This window comes from Aptenodytes patagonicus, chromosome 1 (genome assembly GCF_965638725.1).
Source record: "Aptenodytes patagonicus chromosome 1, bAptPat1.pri.cur, whole genome shotgun sequence".
Lineage (NCBI taxonomy): Eukaryota > Metazoa > Chordata > Aves > Sphenisciformes > Spheniscidae > Aptenodytes > Aptenodytes patagonicus.
This window is the reverse complement of record NC_134949.1, coordinates 80,465,603-80,488,386: the sequence shown is the minus strand read 5'-3', so window position 1 is coordinate 80,488,386 and position 22,784 is coordinate 80,465,603. Positions and strand designations below refer to the sequence as shown.

Sequence of the window (22,784 nt, the reverse complement as noted above, 5' to 3'; positions counted from 1 at the left end):
GACCTCATGGCTCTCTACAGCTTCCTGAGGAGGGGAAGTGGAGAGGGAGGTGCTGATCTCTTCTCCTTGGTATCCAGTGAGAGGACATGTGGGAATGGTTCAAAGCTGCGCCAGGGGAGGTTTAGACTGGACATTAGGAAACATTTCTTTACCGAGAGGATGGCCAAACACTGGAACAGGCTTCCTAGAGAGGTGGTTGATGCTCCAAGCCTGTCCACGTTTAACAGGCATTTGGACAATGCCCTTAACAACATGCTTTAACTTTTGGTCAGCCCTGAATTGGTCAGGCAGTTGGACTAGATGATCGTTGTAGGTCCCTTCCAACTGAAATAGTCTATTCTATTCTATTCTATTCTATTCAAATAAATAAAGAAAAACAGTGCCAATGCAATATTAATACTGGTCATTTTATAAATTAGAAAAATAAAAAAGATCTTGAGACATAAAATGAGACTCTTTGTATTCAGGCAGTATATTACATGTCTTTGATTACTAAATATGTGCATTAGGTTAATGATCGTTATTTTAAGTGAAAAATCATTAAATGTGCAGGATATATAGAGCATAGTTAAAGTCACACCCCTGTAAAAAGCCTATCTTTTGCATTTCCTGACTTTAAAAAAACACTTGAAAACTTGATACCTTCATAAAATCTGCAATATGGTACATTAATAATAACTCAGTGTTATGTAAAGTTAAAATCTGCTGCCAAACATTAAGGTTGCCAAGTTAACACTGACTTGCAGATAACCATTATCATGGTGGAGAGTTTTTCCTGGATAATAACTTATTCACTGAAAATGCAGTTTTCAAAAATCAAAGCAATCCTTAACTAATGTCAAATCTGGCAAACATATCTGAACATTTTTTTTCAGTGACGAAAATCCTTTGGCTCTATTAATCCAGTAGATGAAGAGCGTTCAAGGGCATGACCCCACAGGGCAAAGGTTAAGGCCTCTGAGTTGGGATATCTATTTTGCAGTTTCTGTTCCAAATTCACTAAAGAGGAGATTTAACTATTTTGTCTTTTAGTTCTCCAGGTAACTACTCACTGGGCTACTAGTAAAAGGAGAGGGGAAAGGAGGAATAACGAAAATTACCATCTGCTCCTATTTATCCAGATACATCACTCTCTCCCTTTACTTTCATTAAAAGTGACCAGAAATACTTTGTATAAGACAGTTATGTTAATATGCCATTACTAAAATGTTTGGGTTCGGTTCTACCTGAACCAATGTTTAAAACTTCAGCACGGCTGCTGAAACCAAAACATCATTTATTCACCCGTTTTTTTAAATCGGTACCTCTAGTAATGAATTTTCCAGGTGTCTCTTCCTTTAGAAGACCCTGTCTTGCAGAACCCTGCCACATCCAGAGAAACAGAAAGCGATCAAACGCAGCCAGGATGCAAAAATCTCATTGCTATACACATGCAGGGACGGGAAGCAGAAACAATGTTATCAGTAACTAGGAGAATTAATACAGAGCCCAGCTTTTACCACAAAGCACAGGTTGCAGGCGCTGTAGCCAACATATTCATCACATAGAAAAGCAGATTTTTATCAGTTAAAATGCTTCATTTCCATATGTAATGCCAAAAAAAAAAAATACAGTCAGCATCTGAACCGCCTGGACCAGGTAGATGGTGATCGATTGGACTCTGACCACCCGCCTTTGCTGAGATCAGCCTCCCTGAGCATTCCTTCCTCAACTGCATTTAGAATTAATCCCAGATGATCCAGATTAGGGGAAGCTGAAACTTAGATTAGATACCACTCCCATTTAAAATGTAGACCCAAGAAAATTATATTATTATATTTTAGAGGCTTCTAAAACAGTCCAAGTCCATTTAACTGACAGAAGAAGGATAAAGAAATTGCAACACGTAACAAAGAAGGGAGCTAGCTGGGAACCTGTTTTTCTGGAGTTTATGGACGCCTTACTCATTTCACTATTTTATTTCCTTTTACAAATTTCCTGGTTTAGACCTTTTAAGAAAAAGCTGTCTTTAAGATGTAAAGAAAAAAAAAATCTTCTCAAGAATCAGTAATACTCTCTAGGGGTTGTTTTAGGCAATTCTAATTTTACAGTTTCCTCTTCACGTTGGATAAGGATCTTGGATAGTGTCAGAGATTTGGTATGTGCACAAGATCTTGGCCCTGGAACATTAAGTTGTCATAGCTACTTTGGATGGTTTCTAAACATGACCAAATCCTCCACAGGATCCTTCCCAAGTTTAAAGGGCTCTTCTGCAAAAGCTGGTTCCGAGTGTTTCAAAGCAAGTCTCACTGTTTTGCCTATATGTATCTGTACAGCTGATGTAAAGGAAAGCAGTCACTAAATCAATGACAAGGCAAGTTTAAAAATGAGTAACTAAATAACTAAATAAATGGAGTCCAGGACTGCTTAAGAGCAGTGTTCCTCATACTTAAACAGCACATTATCATGGTCTGCAGGGGACTTCTCTTTAAAAAACAAGAGTTTGCAAGACTTTGTGTGTAACACAGTTTTTCAGGTAGAGAGTTTGTCGTTGTTCTTTTAAATATACACTTTTAAAAAAAATTATAAAATAGGAAAAGCGTGGGAGCGAGAGACTACAGACCAACTAAGAGAAAGCTCATCTTCTGAAAAATAGAAGGAAATGGTCCAATTCTTTGATGCAGACTATAAAATAAATCCTGGTTTGGTCACAGCAGTGTAAAACTGGAATAAATTCATCAACACTGGAGGAGCTGAGCTGGAATTTACCAGAACAGCTGAGAGCAAAACTAGGCCTTTAGTTTTACATTTTGTTCCGCTCTCCTATAACTTGAGTAGAATCATAAATCAGCAGCTCATTGTCTCTGGAAGTATACGGAAAACTAAGTCATTTTCTTCCGGGCTTAAAGATGGAAGAATGGTTTAATTACCTTTAGCTTCAAAGCAATAATCTTGATTTGAAGATATGGTTGTACTTTAGAATATGGTAGTATAAACCCTCTGACACAGGAGAAAGCAACATTTTCCAAACTGCATTTTACCCTGTATCTTGAGGTTAGTCTCCATTCTTTTCTATTTTCAATGCAAGAGGCGAGAGCATTGTGAACTTGAACTGTTAAAAGAAGAACAGGGATTGTTGATTCCAAAGGTAGATTCATAGCAGGGAAGATAAAAATGGAAATCTAGTAAATGGAAGTTGGTTTGGAACAAGCTCTTCAGCAAGAACTATTGCCATAAAATACTGCTATTGAAATAATAAAAAACAACAAACCTGGCTTAGTAGGTTAGGTCTGCTTTGTGTAGGAGGTTGGGCAAGATGACCTCCAAAGTCCCTTCCAACCTAAATCATTCCGTGATTCTAAACAAACTGGAATTTTCCTTGTAAACATATTTGTTCAAGAGATTAAAAGGGATTTAAGAATCGATATTGATTGACTAGGTAGTTACTACTATAGCAAAACTTACAAATAGTCACTTACAAATAGCAAAAATATTACTCCTTCAGTAATACAAAAAATAATGACCTTATGGTTTGATCATTCAAGTAAAGCCTGGTCAGAGAGAAATATAATGTATAACTCTCTTAACATTTTCCCTAAGCTTTCCCACTGATGAAAAACAACTTTTTGGTCATGTATATCACTGCTTCCCTCTCAGTTGCAGTCCTCCTGTTGCATTCCAAAAGACCCAAGGAAACAATGTTGTTGAATACAAAATTTTATGAATGTTATACAGTAAAGGCCTGTTGGAAAATGTTTCCGTGTATAACTTCTAGGAAATTTAGTCTTAATGTGGGATATGCATCACTCATGAACAGGGCACTTAATTTTTATTGCCTTGTTGGTTAAGTTAATTATGTTATAACTGCTAGCAATTTTTCATCAAAACAGGAGGCTGTTTTACCATATTTTTTTCCTTTTGCTCCACTGGAGCGCACTGGAAAGTATCACAAATGTGGACAGAGGAGCATTGTTAAATGGTGGTATTTGTGCTCATAAATTCAATCTAAAATAAAGTCGCTGTAAACCAACAATAAAATGGAATATAAGGCTGACGTTAAGGTAAAGGAGTGGAATTTGCCACAGTGAAGTAATGAAAAGAGGAATATTTTAACAGCTTTAGCTTCAGATGTGTATTAGGTGGAAAACAAGTAATACCTAAAGTTTTTTGTATTGATTCTCCTGTTGCACTTGTGTTACTTGACAGTGCTTCAGGGTTCCAGTCGCAGATATGAACACGGTTAGGTGAGGTACTAAACAAAAACAACAAAAGAGTCACGAGGACTCTGCTGATGCCAGTGCATGCATACAGGCCCAGTCTTGCATTGCTTCCCTACCTGAAAATCCCACTGAGATTTCTACTTCCATCCCACTCAATCTAATATCCACAGAGAGAATCCCTTTTTCTTTCAAGGAAAATATTAGAGTCAAAATGGACTATGTCACACTAATTTGAACAATAAAAACAATATTTCTTCCTAATGCAGTTAGAATATGCCCAAAGAGCTCTGTTGGAAAAATCTGGTTGTTTTTATGCTTGCATTTATGTGCAGATCTATAATCCTATGAGCTATTTTGGTATTCATCATATCCATCTCTGGGTTTTCCCAGTCTTTTGATGTGAAGCTCCGTTCTTATATCTTCATGCAAGTCTCTGAATCGGCAGCAGTTCAGGTCCTGAAGGTATGGAAGGCACAACTGGCTGTAATCACTAGCTGTAAATGTTTAAGCTCACTCCTCTCCCAAAGAGAGACTGAACCGCTTTCAGTGATTAAAGGTAGATATCAGTAAACACTTTCAGGATGCAATTATAGAGCATTTTCACTCCTCTTACTGGAGGAAGCAAGCTGCCGTTGACTTAAAGGGGTTTGAGCTTCTGCTGATAGTTATCCTTTAACAGTTGGGACCGCTTTTGACCCACAACACGTGAAACAGTGCTTTATACGGTACCACTATGGTCCTAAGAGATATCTGGTTAAGGTGTTCTTCAAGATCAGGCCCAAAGCACAAGGAAAGGTTACTCAACTGCTATTAAATGTACAAGTACCATTATAGAAGTATTTTCTGTTTCCTCTGCTTTCATCATGGCTTTGTTGGTAGTATTTCTTTTTACTCTGAAAAGGCCACAGTTTAAACCCTGTCACAGGAAGATATCTTTCCTTCATACAGTTTTATAGCTTGACATTTTTGGCTTTGGTTTGCCTTGTAGTACACCTTTAAACATTTTTAGGACATACAGTTCTTACAAGGAGCAGAGGGTATTTCCTGAGGCAATGGAAGTGCAGAGACAATGAAAGTCTGTTTCCTCACCAAGATGTATACTGCCCCCTCTCACTTTTCTCCTTCGGGTTTTTTTGGGGTGTGTGTTGTTTGGGGTTTTTTCCCTCCCCCTCTCTCTTTGCTAATCATCATCTACTTGGAAATACGGATTTGGAAAGACTGGCCTGTCTTTCTTCAGATGAGGGCAGCTTATCACCAGTATTTGTAATCCTGGGCCACTAGGCAAGATGCTGTAAAGACACCAACTATAAGACAGTTCCTCTCCTGAAGAGCTTACAATTAAGTGTCTGACAAGAGACCACAGCTGGACACAACACAGGCACACACAAAAAGAAAAAAAAGAGAGACCTGTAGTGGTATTTGGCAAGAGATCAGGTAAATTGTCACTTGGACAATACTCCCCTGTTAGAAGATCACTGATAAGACCTGAATGGCTACATGAATGCTGTTCAGTTTTGCTTATCCAGCCAAACTAAATCCAGGGGAAAACAAAAAACCAAACAACTAATTCATGGAAATCGTGTTTCCCTCAACGTGTCCCTGGGTGAGAAGACAGGGTGCTGGGCAGGACACCACAGCAACTCAGAAGCACGGAGAGATTCAGTTTTGAACCCTGGAACCCCTGTATATCTGGAGAAGGAAACCTCCCTGACCTTCCCAGAGTACGATATTTTGAGGGCTTTTTCTGCTACTGTTCTCTCACTTAAACCTTTTTAAAGCCACCGGCCAAGGAGGGAAGAAGGTCCAAAGATGAGAACCTCAGTTCTCTGAGGTTCCACAGGTGGAAGACTTGGGACAGCTGGAGAAGAAGATTGCTTCCTCCTTCCATGTCCCTCCTCCCTCTTCTTACCCCTGCCTCGCCACGTAGTGCCTCTGTACTCTTGGAATATTTTGATTTGAGCTTAACTGTAACCAAATCCTACGCTACACTCCAGTAAGGCTAAGCTAAAAGGCCTGATGAGGAAATGCTGCTGGGAAACATCTGTGCTTTGTTTTATGCAACCGAAGAGTTAAAATTTTTTTCATAAATACCATAATGTATAAAAGCTGTGAACACCCAACTGTAGTGTCAGACTTCCAAATTGTATAAATCTATTTGTCTCTCATATTAGTAAACGTTATTTGAACAGAAATAGCACATTGTAACAGCCTAACAAGAAGCAGTCTTTCTGATGACGTTTGAGACTTCTTTGCTCCACTGTATGGAAATATTTAAGACTTAAAAGATTTATATTACAACATAGCATTTAAAATGGCTCAGTCCTGTTCCCAGTAAAGTCAAAGAGGATTTTTACCGTCAGCTTCAATGGAAATGGCATAAGGGCCAAGAGGCATTTTAACATTTTTTTTTTCCTGTTTTGTTCTAAGAGTCAAGAAGTTTCTTCAAAGGCCCCCCCCCCCCCAAAAAAAAAAAAAAAAAATCAAGTGAGTTATCAAGCGTCAGTCACTGTCATGGCCAGACATTAACGGCCATTGAGACCTCTGCGCAGGTAACAGTAAGTGGGCTCTGAATACCAGAGTTCCACCACGCGCAGCACATTGGGCACAGAGAAACACTGTATTTCTGAGTTTATTGGAAAGCTTCTGTTGCCTTTTAGGATCCTTTCTCACAATATCCAACATACTGTCCTATTTGCTCTGAGACAAAAATTCTCATCTTACGCACACACTTCAAAGATAAAACAACATGAACTAGTAAGTGATAAAATCTGATCCTTTAAAGGGATTCGAGTGCGAGTAAACTCATCAGCCTTTGATCCATTTTCTTTTTTTGTGATTGACAGATGCCAAATTAAATGAGATAAATGAAGAAACGGTCACATAAATTTTTAAAATCCATGTTTTAATTTAAATAACGCAAGGACAAACACCATTTCTCTTCAACTGAGTTTTTCTACCAGCCTCCAGTATTAAAATGTTTTTCTTTCTTGGTTTTTATGGTTTATGCTTGGTTTTTTTAACAATTTTTAGATCATGCATTTTGCATTTCTATTGAGCCTTAAGTGATATGTGAATAGCAAAAGCATATTTAGCTTCGTGATAAAAGTTTATGGGAAACATGGAAATGACACGTCCTAATATTTAGTTTATTCTTCCGTCTTCTGTTTTTTGGTTTGGATTTTTTTTTCCTCTCCTGTCTTTTAGATATTCCTCTGCTACAGTGCCCTAAATATTAATGTAACAGCAGAAGGTTTTCTCTAAAGAATCCTCCACTGCATTTCTTAGTGGTGTATTTTCCAAAAAGCTTGTTTGACATCCCTTAAAATATCAACTGCATCAGGACACCAGTCCTCACAAAGTGAACAATTACAACCCAGGCAAACTGCGTATCTGCCCGTCTTTTTAACTGCATCCACTGGATTTGTCTGACCACAGACATTTATCTCAAACAGCTCGTTTTCAATTGGCACATCTAAGAGCTGAAATGAAAAAAAAAAAAAACCCCAGAATGAAAAATAATTACATTCCTCAGTTAGCTGTATAGTTTCATACATTTAAAGAAAACTAAAGGAAAACTAAACTTGCAATGAAGCCACTGAGTTGGGACAAAGGTGATTATTTTTTTAGTTGCTGGTTTGAGCAAAGGTTTTTCTAGAAACTTAAGCATTGGCTAGTATGAAATTCATTTTCCCCCAAATCTCAGATAGGAATAATAATAATAACAACAGCAACAATAACACCACCACCACCACTTTCTTTCTCTTCCTTTTTGTTCTGAACATTTATTTAGAATTATAAGCTCCATTGGAAACTACCTACTGTGCATATGTCCAGAGCCAACATTGATGGGTTCTTAATCTAGTTTGGTGTTGCTAAATGTAGCACAAATATATTGGTCATGAAGAAAACACCATTGTGTGCTTCCTAAAAGTTATATTAAAAAAAGTCTGAGCATTTTTTAATGTGGTAGTATGCATCATATTAGAACGGGAGTCACCTGATACCAACATTCAGGCCTGCGTCTTCTTTTCTCTTTAATATGTAAGCAACGAGTAGTTTCTGAAATACTTGCATTGTAGTTTTCAGCTGAGCACATTTCAGCGAGTAAGGGGGAGGTGTATAGGATAAGCAGCTAAATTGCTTCCTAAATATTCAAATGAGAATGAATACTCGAGGAGTCAACTGCTCATCAGAATCTGGAGTATGATGTTTGGAAACAGACTGCTATAATAAATTAAAAAAAGTAATAATAAAGATTTGCCCATCTGCTCTTTGTTACAATTTCTGTTCAGTACTTTTATATGTGTATGTATATATACACACACACATACCATGTATGAATAAAACAAGTTACACTGAAAAAACCTTCCAGATTGCCTTCCTGATTTTTTTTTCAGTGAATAATCAACCTACATTGCCATGAAAACTGTGTCTCCGTGGGCGAGCAACAATATTTACATATGCAGATAAACACAAGAAATGCTCTTGCTGAAGTTTAGGGTTTATAATCCCCTGTTACTGGTAAAGGCTTCTATAATTTCCTGAAGTATTTGCTGCTCGGGCCGAGGTTACTTATTCTTGTGCTACTCTTTGAGCTGTGGCAAACTTGCCTCCCACCGGTTTAAAAGCAGGCAGGTACTCGGCACAAGACACAAGGCAATCTCGTACGTGTGCAGCTGTGCGCGTGCCAGCCTATAGGTCCGAAAAGTAAGGAGGTAACAGCACAGCATCCGACACAGTCATTAAGGCACAGAAACACATCAGGCACAAATATGATGTCCTCGCAACGTGCCCCTGTGACAGTTGCCACGGGAGACCTAACTTTGAATTTCCTTAGGTCTCAGTGTAAAAAAACTTTGACCGCGTAGCATTAATGCAGGGGGTTGGCTTCGCACCCTTTAGGCACAAAGCTAAACACTACAGGTGTTCAAGTGAAATCTTTTTGAGCGTTTTACTCGCTTCTTTTCCTCTGGTGTCGTGCTTCAGTGTTGTTCTGTTTGAAGAGCCCTAAGTGACCCTTTAAGCTTAAACACAGCCAGACAAACTTTTATCCCAGACAATTATGAGGGAAAACAGGGTAATGTCACGCAAACGTGATCCAGTGACTTAATTAGAACCAAGTTAGCAGAGACGGAGAGAAGCTGAAAATCTCCTGAAACTCCTCGGGGGGCTGTTGCGGGAGGGCGAAGCCCTTGCAGCGCTGGGGAAGGGCAATACAAGGGCGGCAAAAAAACCCCCCACAAACCCGAAACAAAACAAAAAAAACCAACCTGCATTTTAGAGAAAAACATGTTAGAGTAAGGCTGTGCATTTTTAAAGGAAAAGGTTAAAAAAGCCTTTAAGGAAAGAGCCCAAAGAGTTAATTTCCAGCAGCACTTGAAAGCAGGCAGCAGCCCGCAGCCTGGGAAGGCTCCCGGCGCCCTCTGGTGGGAGGCAGCAGCAGCAGTGGAAATTTCCTTTGGAAACCAGCTTTGTTTCAAAGTTCAGACAGATTAAAATGACTCTTAAACGTGCCGACGGGGCGAGGAGAGATTTTCCCGAGCGACGAGGCGGCACAAGGGGCGCCTTGCTTGGGGGGCAGCTTAGTTTGGGGGTGATGGGGAGGGAAGGGGGAAGGTTGCTTTATTTGTTATTATTATGTATTAATTCCCCCCCCCCCCCCCCCCCCCCCCGCTTTATTTCTGCTCCGGAGTCTCAAGTTGAGCCGGCTGCGATATGAAGAAAGGAGCCTTGAAAACCGGGCGGTGAATGAAAACATCGCAGGCTCCCCGGAATAATGGTTGCAGCGTGACAAACATCTTTCAAAACAAAACAAAACAAAAAAAATAAAACATGCACGCCTGTTTCCCTCCGGTCTGGAGTTTCCAAGGGAGGGCTAGCCTAAACGAGCACGGAGGAGAAATGTCTTCTTCCTACATGACTTTAATACTAAGCGGGAAGAGCCTCAAAAAAAAAAAAAAAAAAAAAAAAGGCGTTCTTGATTTCAGGCACCTCTCCCTTAAAATTGAAGATACTGCAGTCGACACCCTTATTTTAATTGCCAGGACAGCGAGGAGCCCTCTCTGGTATCAGGCTGCGAATTCAGATATTTTTTTAGATCTTTACAATAAATAACGACAAGTAATTTGTAGCTACTTTTGAGAATCAAAACGCACACACAAAAGCCTACCTACAAACGAAAAGGGGCCGACAGATCAAAACGGGAGAGCAAACCGCAAGGTTATTCCTTTAGGTACCTGCCGGGGAAATACACTCTGGTTTTAACTCCTAAAAAAAAGGGGGGGGGGGGGGAGGTGATTGGGGGGGGCGTGGAGGCAGCTTCCCAGCTCATCTTTACCAGCTGTTTCTCCCCCATTCCTAATACCTCTCAAAATGGCCCATCTTCCAGCAAATGCATCCTCCAACCCCTTCAGGAGACCTGACAAAAAGCAGGTACCGCTTTTTAGCCGGGGGGGGGGGGGGGGGAGGGGGGGGCGGCTGCAGGTCCGCCCTCCGCGGTGCTGCCCGGCCGGGGTGGGCGATGGTTCTCATCGGTACCTGGTTACAGCGATGCTGCTAACGGGGTTTTTAGCTCGCCTTTGCCCGCATCCATCCCTCTCGGCATCCTTTCCACGGGGGCAGCAGGCGCTGGGTTTCTCCCTCAGCTAAGGACAAATTTACCTTTTTTTTAAAAAAAAAAAGAGATTTTTTTGTTTCCCTTAAGGAGGTTGTTTTTTTTTTTTAAAAAAAAAGGAGGTGCTTTTTTTTGTTGTTGTTTAAAAGGAGGCTTTTAAAATAAGTGCTTTCATCTCCCGCCCTGACAACGCTTGAGAAAGTTTGGGGAAATAAGCGGCAAGTCCCTGACGGCCTCTCTGCGTTTTGCATACCAACCAAAACATATTTCCCTGGGGGGAAAAAAAATACAAAACTAAAGACAATTTATTTAATAAAAGCCAGCAGATTTCTGTTGTCAAGGTGCGGGCGAGGCTTCGCACCTAACCTGGTTTGTAGACATACGCGCATGGGACTCTTCCACCCCAAGCTCCCCATCGAAGGGCTTTAAAAGGGAAAAGAGAGGGGGGTTTAGTTAAAATTTTGCAGCCAGCGATAAGGCAAAGCAAACCGTCGCCGAATATTTGTAGGAAGGTCATGTGCAGGCGGATTTGTCCTATTAATAAGACATAGGAAGAGCCGGGAGAGCAAAGCCCTGCCCTGAGGACAACGTGGGATGTTATTTGGGGTAATAGATTAAGGACAGACACTGGAAATCAGTACTTTGTGGATGCTCAAACGCGTCGTTATTTCGCGTTAAATAACATTTTAGGAGAAGCTCCCCCGGCTTTTCTGCTGGAAGGATGCGGGATTATTTGGAAGCAGTTGTAAAATGGGGAGGGGGGGGGGATGAATAGAGACGACAGGTCCCTGTCGGGAAGCTAATCAACGTTATAGATTATAAACGTTCAACTATCAAGGGCTGCTTTGCCGCAATTAGTTTTAAATCATAAACATATAAATAAAGGAACTAGTTATGAGACCACATCGGAGTTTATCTGGAAATGACTGGAAAGTAACAGACCATTCCCGAAAACTATCGGTACCTTCCAGGGAAGCCTGTTGATGCTGAAGAAGCGACAGTCGGCGGCAAAAGAATAGAGCGGGGGGGGGGGAGCCAATGTCCCCGTGCTTAGATGGCAACACACGATACGTTTCTAAAAATGCCGGTCACCTAATTGTTATTTTTGTAGTTAAAATCTATGGCTGAAACCGTAGGTGTTAAAGATCTGTTAGTAACACGCTATTACAGACGTGCGGAACATTTTAAATACGACCTTAATAGTTTAAGAAGTAAGGGTTTTAGGTAACAAGACTACGATAGCTATTCATTTTCCCTAATTAGAAATAATTGATTTTTAATCAATTTTTTTCACAACAGAGACTTCACCAAACAAGATTTCAGTTTTTTTGCTTATAGGTTGTTTGGGGTTTTTTTAGTTCGGGCTTTTACTGTTGTTTTTTTTTATTGCTCACTTTGTGTCTATGTTTATTACCATTAATAAGAATTTCCAGAAGAAAAAAAAAATGGAGGCGATGAGGAGGGCCTGACTATACGTCTTTAATGAAGCGAAAGACAAAACTTCTATTGACTCACGTGGGAACAGAATGAGGCCCTACGAGAATTACTGCTGGGTGTCCCCTGTGCAGGAGCCAGGTTTATTTTCCCTTCAGCCGTGAGGGAAGAGGTGGTCGCCGAATAGGTATTATCCAGTTCTCCCACGCGGGTGCATTGGTGGCAGGGCTCGGAGCCGCCTGCACCTCCCCAGGGAAGGGCTGTTAAATCGGGGAGGAGCGCTGCCCCTTTCCCTGCCCGAGCGGCAGAGATCCGCTCCGAAAGCTCACCGGCACCTCTCCCCGCCTTCCCCGCCAGCACCCCTGCCTTGCGCGGCCGTGGGGAGAGGAAAGGGGGCACGCGTGGCAGCTGCCCGCTGCCAGCGGTTGCCGCCTCGGTTTGCGGGGAGCCGGAGCGGGACCTCCGGACAGCAAGACCGACCGACAGACGTGCTAGCGGGCTCCCAGCCGGCGTGCTCGCTAGGTGCTCAGTAAGCGGGTATTCCCACGCAGCAGAAACAAGCCGGGGGCTTTGCAAATGTTCTTTCCACGGCGGAGTGAAAGGGGCTCAGACTGAATTATCAAGTACCCTGAAATATTCTGCTTTCATTCACGTTTCAATTAAATTATTTCATTAACGACCCATTAACTCTTTTAACGACCCATGTTATTTAATCACTAATGCTCCATGAAAGTTATTATTTATTTGAAACTTCATTACAATTTCCAGTCATTCTCCACTTACCGTGGGTATAACATGCACTGTAAGAAGAAAGCGAGAGAAGAAAAACACAGTTAGTCCCACATATTGCAAGACGAACACTACACTTAGGCTCCTAGTTCCATTTTTTATAGAAATAAAAGTATTTTCCCACTTGCTAAGCACTCACTATTCCTGTTGATCTCCCTGGAAGGTGTTGGGTACTGAAGCCTTAGGAGAAAACAGGCCACCTTTCAATAAAGGCCTAACCATGGATTTAGATAGCCTAACTTTAAGCACCTACATTAACAAACAAGAAGCCCTACGACTTCATTTCAATCCCCAATTCAATGTACCACGCTCCAAAGATGACATAAACAGATGTGAGCGCTGTAGAAACGGTGTGCGAAAGTTAAAGCCGAAGAAAAAAAAAGGCTATCATAAACGAAAAATGATTTTAGGGGATGTTAGCCCAGCGACGGCCGCACGATCTGCAAACTCGCTCATTCCCTCTGAAAACACAGCCGGTCCGTTCCTACCGCCGTCCTAAGGATAATACCGGCGGTGTTAAACTCGCCCGTAAATCCCCACGGCACCGGCACCGACCCGCGGAGAGGGTATTTACGGGACAAGGGCCACCGAGTAACAACCCCGCAGCAGAACTGCCGGGGGACGAGAACCGAGTGATGCCCCCCGGCACCCACGATTTCTTTTCGTCCGGGTCCGGCCTTTGCAACCGATCAGATTTTTGCTCCGAGGCGGGGGCATACCCCCCCCCCCCCCCCCAGTCCCCTAAAACTTAACCGTGATGTGTCTGAAACCCAGCTCTGCGCCTAGCGTGCAGACTTCAGGCGCAGTGGAACAGATTAAGCCCACGCGGGAACCGAGGAAACCGCGGCACGAACAGGGCGACGCGGGCAGCAGCTGGGACTCTCCGCCGGTGGGGCTAGGCAGGGCTGCAGGATCGGGCCCGCACGCTTCGTTCTCTGATCGTTAAATTAGCGACAGAAATACTTAAAAGAATTCCCGCAGACCTAAACTCAATGCGTTGTTGAGATCTCAGTAAAGCAAAGGAGAGAAGAAAAAAACCAACCCAACAACAACAAAAACCCGAAACAAAAGCTTAGGACGGGCGGTCAGCAGCACGGCCCTACGTGTTCCCCATGCCTGCACGGCCGCTCGGGTTTTCCTCCACGACGCTCCCACCGCGGAGGGAACGACCCTGTTTTCCCTGCAACCTCTGTTACCTTTTCTGCTCGAGGCAGCAACCCCGTCTCCCTGCGCTAGGCCTTCTGCAACGTCCTGAAACAGTGCGGTGTTAAATAAGGCATACGCCCGAGACTGGGGTGTTCTGACCGACATTTGTTTTATTAAACACCTGCATCTTTAAATATAGCGGGAACAAATTAGACCCGAGGTAATGCGAAGGCAGTAACAGAAGCGGCTTTTCTAGCCTGGCGTTGTCTTTATGTCTGGTTTATACAGTGCTTAGTAAAATGGATTAAACAGAACGATCCCTCGGTGAATCTAAGCGGTGTGATAAACCACGGTGATAAAATATGACCGTACCGTTCTCTACGTAATACCTCCGGATTATTTTATAACGGTACGCTCCCCGGTTATTACCTCTGCCCGTGACTGACGGCCGCGGGGCCGGCTGCCGGAATCGAAACGCACGATCTAAGCCGGGGAAAGTTTTTTAAGTCCCCGGGCTGACCTTCCTCTTCACAAACAGTAAAAAATGCAGAGTTCAGGAGGCGGAGCGATAAACTCCCATTAAAAAATTGTGACACGGGAGCAAGGCGTATATATACCTATATATATATATATATAAAAATGTGTGATTATTTTTAAGGAATTGGTATGATTTCAGCAACCTTGTTTTTAAAACACACTTCGGGGCCGCTGAGTACTGCGTGTTCGATTACTTGGGAGGCAAAGGGCAGACCGGGCCACTCTGGATGTTCGCATTTTGGTATTTTTTTTAGAAATAAGGCAGTACAAAACGAAAGGAGACCCGAAGCACCGACAGACGGTCACTCCACACAAGCAGCACGCAGACATCCTCGCCATTTTAAACAGTCACCACGAAGGCCCCGGTTCCTGCGCATTAAAAAGGGCAGTGGAGGATAGGATTACCTCAAACATTAACAAAGACGTTAACTTGGGGACTGCGAAGAAGCCGAGTAACTGCTCGGGCAGCGCGGTGATCTCTCCGCGCTCCCCCCGCGGGCTGCGGAGCGCGGCCCAGCCCTGCCCCGGGCGCGCCCGCGGAGGCCGGTCCTGCCCGCGGGGTTCCCGCAAAGCCTTGGCGATGGGAGGCGGGGGAGAAGCGGGATGTGACCGTCCTTCGGATGGCGACACCGCCGTTGGGCTCCCGCACAGGCTAGGCGGGCAGGCAGGCAACCACAGCCCTGCGCCCCGCCGCACGGCGCCCGTTCAGCGAGAGCGCTGCAGTTCAGAGAACCGAAAAGTTAAAAAAAAAAAAATAATAAAGGAGGAGAATCGCAACCCTTTCGAGTCTTTATTTCCAGGCAGGGCCCTCCAAGAAAATAAGCCTGTCACCCGGCCCGGCGGAGGGGGTAGGACCGAAAATAAAGATGTCTGCGTGCTGCCGTCGGGTCCTCCCCCCTCCTACAGCGGAGGGGGCAGCGCGGCGGCGAGCCTCCGCCTCGCAAGCCCGGGGTCCCGCTGGCCGGCACCTGGCGGGCCCCGTCGCCCTCCTGCGGCACCCCGGGGCCGTGACAGCCCGCACGCTCCCCTCGCCGGCCCGGAGGAAAAGGGCGGGCTCCGGGCGACCGCGTCCTGCCAGTGCGTGCGTGCGGCCGGGGGGAAAGGGGGGGACGGGGACATCTGCCTCCGGGTGGCTGCGCTCCCCGGCACGCACAGCGCGGGGGGGCCGGGGACAGCGAGGAAAGCCCAGAGCGGCAAAGGGCGGAGAGAGAAAATGGAGGAAGGTGAGGGGAAGGCGGGCTCCGGGCCGGCTGCCACCGGGGCCGGGCCGAGCCGAGGCGGCTGCGCCAGCGCTCCGCAGCTGCATGGCGGCAGGCGGGGCGGGAAGCCTCGGAGCGGGGATCCGGGCGAGAGGAGCGGCGCGGAGGGGCGCAGCGTTTCTTTTCGGCCTCTGAAAGCGGACCGGGGGCCGGGCTGGCACAGGAACGACCCGAGCTTCGAGCCAAGGGGGGAGCGAGCTAACCTCCTTCCCCGCCCGCCTCCCGTACCGCTCGCGTACCCTTAACCGGGAAACTGCAACTACACACAGCCTCCTATCCCCCCGCCGCCCCGAGCCTCCCCAGGCCCACGTCTGGCCCGCCTGCGCGGCCCGTCACCGCCGCTGGAAGTTCGCGTCTCGACACGCAGCGGCGGCAGCGCCTGGCCGGGGAGGGGGCGTGCCGCGGTAACGGATGGACACGGGTGGGTGCCCCCCCCCCCCCAGCCTGGCACCGCGCCGGCTCTCCGCAGGCGGTGCTCGGTCACAACCCGCTGGAGACGGGGTGACGTGCCCACGCCGTACCGGGCGACATGGGCGCCCGCTCGGAAGGGCCGTGCCGGCGCCTTCCCGCCGCGGCTCGCCCCCTCACGGAGGGTAACGGGCGGCCGGGCGGAAGACGTAAACGTCTTCCTTCCAGAACGTTCTCCGCGCGCTGACTGAGGCCGGCACTGCCTGCGGCGAGCGGAGGGCGCCCTCTGCTGCCGCCCAGGGAGCACGCCCCGCCGCCCCGCCCCGCCCGCTGTCGGGGTCGCCCGCCGGGGTGGCGAGACCCCTGTCCCGGGAGCCCTGCTCCCCGCTCCGGGCAGGGAGCACCCCCCAGAGCACCGGGCAAGCAGAGGGAAACGGTTACAGTTAAAAATGGAAAATGTAATAATTTTGTGGGGGAAAAAGTCATCTTTCAAAGCTGATTTGGCATCCTACAATATATCTTCCCCCCACCCCCCACCTGCTGTTTGTATAATTTTTTGTCAGGATTTCGTCAAATTTCTTTTATTTACAGCCTGAACGTTTTAAGGCAAAAGTGCCGAGTTGCCGAGTAAAATCAAAAGTTGAGTTAAACTCAGCTGATGAGCACAACATAGATTTTTTTCATTCATTTTAAAAGTACATGCCCAATTTATCACCACTTTGTGGTCGTTTGTAGTTCCGTTAAATGGCTGCAAATATCAGATCGCAAATACCAAAAATGTAAATTCAGCTTGTCTAATCCAGAGTTTAAAATATTCTTGTGATGTCACAAAATGATGGCTTATAAAATATTTTCATTTAATTAGGAAGCACTAAGAGGATTTCTGTAAGGGAAAAAAAAAGCGAGGAAGCTCAGTTTGAATTATTTATGTGCTGTGAACGATCATGATTGCCGCTGAAGCTTTTCAAGTACAAAAATGCAGGCTTTGCTCGCTTTTAATTTTTAGGCCCTAGTTCTTTAATTATTCAGGCATGCAAATTCCTGTGAATGGGGATTAATTATGCAGGTAATCAAGGTTTTATTCTAAGTTAACTTTTAAGAAGCAAAGATTACCCGATACCGTGTACAGTGTTGCTGACACTGTGTGCATGCACCGACATATTATTTTAAGGTGTGATAATGGTTTGGGATTCCGTGGAAATAAAAAGGGGTATGGATGAATTCGTGCCTCGCGTAAACCGAGGAACGCAACCCGTTGCGGCACCGCTGTGGTCAGCTGGCACAACCCGCTGTCCTGCCAGAGGGAAGGATGTCCTCCGTCAGGATCGAGCGCTCATCGTCGCCCTTTTGCAGTGATGTGTACAAAGAGATGTACCACAGCGTATGCCGTGAAGAAGTGAGGAGGTCAGAGACTGTTTCGGATTGGGAAGAGTGAGCTCGGGAGCGAGAGGCAGGAGGAAGACCCTTAATTCCACCATTTGTGAAGCTGAGCTGGCTTCTGTCAGGGGTGCCACCCGCTGCCTTCAGGGGTCTGTCTCCTCCAGGAAGGTGCTGCATTCATTACACAGCATTGTGGGGCTTTATGTAGCTGCCCTGTTCCCACTTGCTTTGCAGGCGCTCGGACATCAAAATGGCGTTAAGTGTCTCAGTTCAGGTGCCAAAGCACACAAATCTAGCGGTGACAGACCGAAACATGGAGAAGCTCAACTTCTGTACATAAACGCTGCACTGTATCATTTAATAAATGATGCTGTCAGAAGTACCACAAAATAACACCAGCAGTGAACACCATTTACATCTCAAAAAATTTTTGCAGCTGTAATCACACTTAGATACTTCAATTAGCAATCCCTTATTTAAAGCTGACGGTTATATAGTTTCCAGATACAGAAGTGTCGTTGTGTCTTTAGTATGACTTACTCCAGTAGAACTATAATTCGTTATGAAATACCTTCTCCTGACCCTTCAGACTAATATATTTGAACACAGAGCTAGGCTTAAGTCCCTGAAAATAGCGAGGCTCAGGGCAGGGAGCGGTGGAGCCCTGGCAGGCACCGCGGCGGCGCAGCCTGCTGCCATCCCGCCCTGGGCCATCCATGGAGCCATCTTGTGTGAGGCAGCGGGGTGGTGGCCGGTGCCTGTTTCGGGGTCGCTCGCAAGCTGTCGATCACTTCGGTGCTTCTGGCGTTAAGGTACGGCAAGTTACAAAGTCAAGGTGTCTGGCTTGGCCTGTTTTGGGTACTGCTTGATCACGAGTCCCTTCGATCAGTTAAAGAAATAAAGCCATACCCTACAAAACGCCATTTTGGGTTGGAGAAAGGGAGTTGTTGTATGCTGTCAAAAGAGCTGGACCTGAAGAGTTAAGGGGTAACGTTACTTTATTCATGGTCCAAGGAGAATAAAATTAGGTTTATTTTAAATGCCAGAGTATTATTTTAAAATGCTAGGACAAGAGCTAGAGGTCTGTGGAATGGGCAGCCCGAGTCCTTTGGAGGCCTTGTGGCTCTTTCATCTTCCTCCCCCCTGGAATTCCCGCTCCATTCCAATTGTTTGAGGCACCCTCTGGGCAGCAGGGAGGGGTCCATGCCATTAGAAAAGCTATTTTATTTCAGACAAAACTGCGCTACAGCGTCTGTCTCATGCACACACAACAACTAGCAAAACCTTTTACCTTCTTCCTACCAAAGTAGCTTCCTGAAGCCTCCCTCAACAGCCACTCATTAAAGCAGGAAAAGGAAAACCCAAACCCTAACCACCTTTCCCCCACCAACTAATCTGCTGGCAGATATCCAAAAGGAGAAATGGACCTCTTACTTTCTTGATTTCTTTTTCTTTAACTCACTGATGGGACTGGTGATTAAGCAGCATTTACAGTGTGGTGGTTCTGACAATGTTAGAAGGAAAAGGCAGCATGGGGGATACCGGTACAGCAGGGAAAAAGCCTACACATTTTATGACCAGCCACAGTCAGTTAGATGAACATCATAATGCAATTCATTATATAGAAAATGATACAGAAAGTATTTATAGTAAATATAAATTTACTATTTACAAATAGTAAAGAGCCTTCTCAAAGAACAGAAATAGTAATGCTCACGCTAATCAGTATTAGCATTAGTATTGGCATAGTTTTTCAGCCAGCTTGAAGGAAGACACCCTGTTACAAACAGAACATACAAGTTCAAGCTCATTCTTTGTTCTGAAGATAACTTCTGCAATCTAAGAAAAAACGCTTAGGAAAGGAACATGATTAAAAGAAATCATGACTAGAGAACCTGCACGCTTGCATCTTCTGGTGACATTTACTTGAGATAGGAAAGGAGGGGAGAGAGAAAGAGAGAAATTAAGCTCACAAAAAAATCTGATTCACCCCCTTATTTTGTCAAAACATGATGAAATGTGGAGAAGAAAAAGCAGCCCATGATAAAAATCCACACAAAGGAGAAAACCGTCTGCACTTAGTAATGGAATTATGACATTCTATTTACTTCACTATAACAGTAAGGTATCATATATTGTCCTACTTTTAGGACAGTTTACAGATGGTTTACAGAATGCCCACACTTGCAAGCCATAGGGTTGCATGCTGTGCTGTAGCTACATCATAGCCATCACGGTGCAAATCCCTTTGTAGATACTGTAGTATTGGTGTGACTTCTGAAGAAACTCCCTGCCTAGGGACAAAAGGGGGTGGGGGGATCAGACATCTCCTCTTCTCCCTTATGTCGCATTCAGTTTCTCAAAGCATTGTTTCTCCTGCCCCAGGGGTGGAAGCCACTTCCAGCTTTGGGTGGCTGGAAGAAGAAAGGCCAAGGAGCTGATCTTCAATTGTATGGAGTGAACAGCAACAGATGGAGAAGTAGGAGACAAATGAATTGTTCCTTCCCTTTCTGGATCTCTCTCTGGATTTAATTACCCAGTGATTTTGTAGCTGTCAACTGATGGATGTGCAGTCTACCAGTGCTTGCTGGCTAATCCACTTCGGGGCTGTATTAGATTGGTTGAAAAATGATTGAATTAGAATAATATTTTGCTGTAACATAAAACAATAGTGGGGGAATGAGGAAGTCTATGGAAAAAGTATTATTGGTATCAACAGAAGAAACTGAGTTTCAATCTCTAAGGGGTAAATCTGAGTTTCAGTTACATTAGTGCAGCACCACGGAAAGAGTTGGGCTTGTTCTTATGAGATTCAGAATTACATAAAAGAAAAAATGAGACACAGAAAAAATTAGCAAAACATAATATAATATATGGTCTTGTGGTTTGGTAGAAATCCAAATAGAGGATATTAAATTTGGTTGGTGTGGTCAGTAGCACCTTGTAAACCCAGATGCAGAACATAGTGGTAAAACAATAACAACTGGAGGAAGAGAAAGGGGAAGTTGTAGACCTATCAAATGAAATACAAGTGAGCTCCCTTAAATGAGTACTTGAGGTTTACATAGCTGGAGATTTGTCTTATGCCATGAGAATTCTCTGTGTGTGTGAAGTTTTTATTCAATGAATCATGCTTAAATGAAAAAAAAAAGAAAAAAACACCACCAAAATCCAGAATGGTGCATAAACCAGAGTGTGTTTTGACACTGTGTATCCATTCTCATGCTCTTATCTCTGAGTAATGGTTTACTCTTAAAGCAGTGATTTGGAGTTGAGCCCTGAGTAAAACGAGGGGTATTTTGTATATCTTAAGGTCCGAGGAAACTTGCTTAGTATATTTTTAGTTATTAGTTATTATTAGTTATTATATTATTAGGGTTTTTTTTTAGTATTTTGTGCTTAGTGCAACAAACACACTGTGTGAAAATTGTTTCTGCATCAACGGTATGCCTTTATCATCCTGAATTGTTTCCTCTTAGATATATCTACATACCAGTATTGCCGTTATCTTGGTTGAATTGAATCTGACTCTTCCATTTTCTCTAAGTGACTGGAAAAAGAAAGAATTTTTTCATACAGTCTGTTTGCATACTAAGAAATAGGAATAGGAATAGGAATAGGAATAGGAATAGGAATAGGAATAGGAATAGGAAGAGAAGAGAAGAGAAGAGAAGAGAAGAGAAGAGAAGAGAAGAGAAGAGAAGAGAAGAGAAGAGAAGAGAAGAGAAGAGAATATTATATTTCAGTTGTAGGGGACCTACAGTGATCATCTAGTCCAACTGCCTGACCACTTAAGAGCTGACCAAAAGTTAAAGCATGTTATTAAGGGCATTGTCCAAATGCCTCTTAAACACGGACAGGCTTGGGGCATCGACCACCTCTCTAGGAAGCCTGTTCCAGTGCCTCTGGAAACTTCAGTGCTCTTAGGAAAGATAAATAAGTCATTATTTTAGTATCCAGTGTTTATGAAGGGAGTAGAAATAGCCACTGAAAGCAGAGGCATTGTACTTCCACAAAATTCCGTGAACAAGCCAAGAGCGATTCAAGTGTGTATATCCCACAAGATACATATGATGTCTTCAATGAGATAAGCCTGATCTTACTTGTTTCTGTCCCTGGGAGGAAATGGTAATTTTTCCCTATTTCACCCATATCAGTAGTCAAACACATAAAGAAAGGAAGTCCTCTTAGGTGAGAACACCAACAGCAATATGCCCTATAAGGAGCGACAACTGATGCGGTCACTAGCATCTATGATGCTAGAAGATGACTTCTTCAGAAGTGCCTTCATTAGAAATTGCGCAAGAATGGCCAATACCCTGCCCTTTATGTAAGAAATCATTAACAATCCTGTCAGTAATAACATCAAAACATCCCCGTTGCTTTTTGCAAGCCATGAAGACAAAGGTCTGGCTCACAGTTTTGGCATTTCCCATTCGGCAAAACTGGCTCAAACATCCAAAGAAGGTGGTATATTTATATCCTTTGGCTTTGTTATTGCTTCTTTTGTATCAGCCAAATCTACTGCGATCCATTTAGCTTTTGCATCGCTAGTAGTACCACCGCTGTCTTCCATAGCACTATGAGCAGTTAGCAAAGCACATAGAGAAGGAACTAGCATGAAATGTCCCCATCTTCTCGCTGAGGTAGGAGGAACACTGATGGAAATGACTCACACAAAGTCATTCAGTAGGCCAGTGATTCAGTGAAGACTAGCACTAGGCACGTCAAATTCAGTATACTCAAATTTCCTTAATGTCATGACAAACTACATGAACAATGACTAGCTGAAGTAACCTGCGACAAAGAATTAAAAGGCAGAAGGCGCCCACCTGCCAATTGTTAGATTTCTATGGGTAAGGCTTGTATTATTTCACTACATTATCAGCAGGATGCCTTGACAGACAAACAATGTAATATACTTAAAATGACTGGAACTGAGTTGGTCTGTCAGCATCTACAAGAAAGACCATCAAAAAAGCCGCACCAGTCTGAAGGAGAGGTAACAAATTCTAATTT

General features: G+C 44.2%; 1 protein-coding gene across 1 annotated transcript in view; it reads left to right on the top strand.

The window, feature by feature from the left end:
• The first annotated feature begins 15,912 nt into the window (after positions 1–15,912).
• WNT7B (Wnt family member 7B) overlaps positions 15,913–22,784 on the top strand; it is a 117,064-nt gene continuing 110,192 nt past the window's right edge. The window contains exon 1 of the mRNA XM_076344341.1: positions 15,913–15,941. The gene's annotated coding sequence lies outside the window, so the exon portion shown is untranslated. The remainder of the gene's footprint in view (positions 15,942–22,784) is intronic.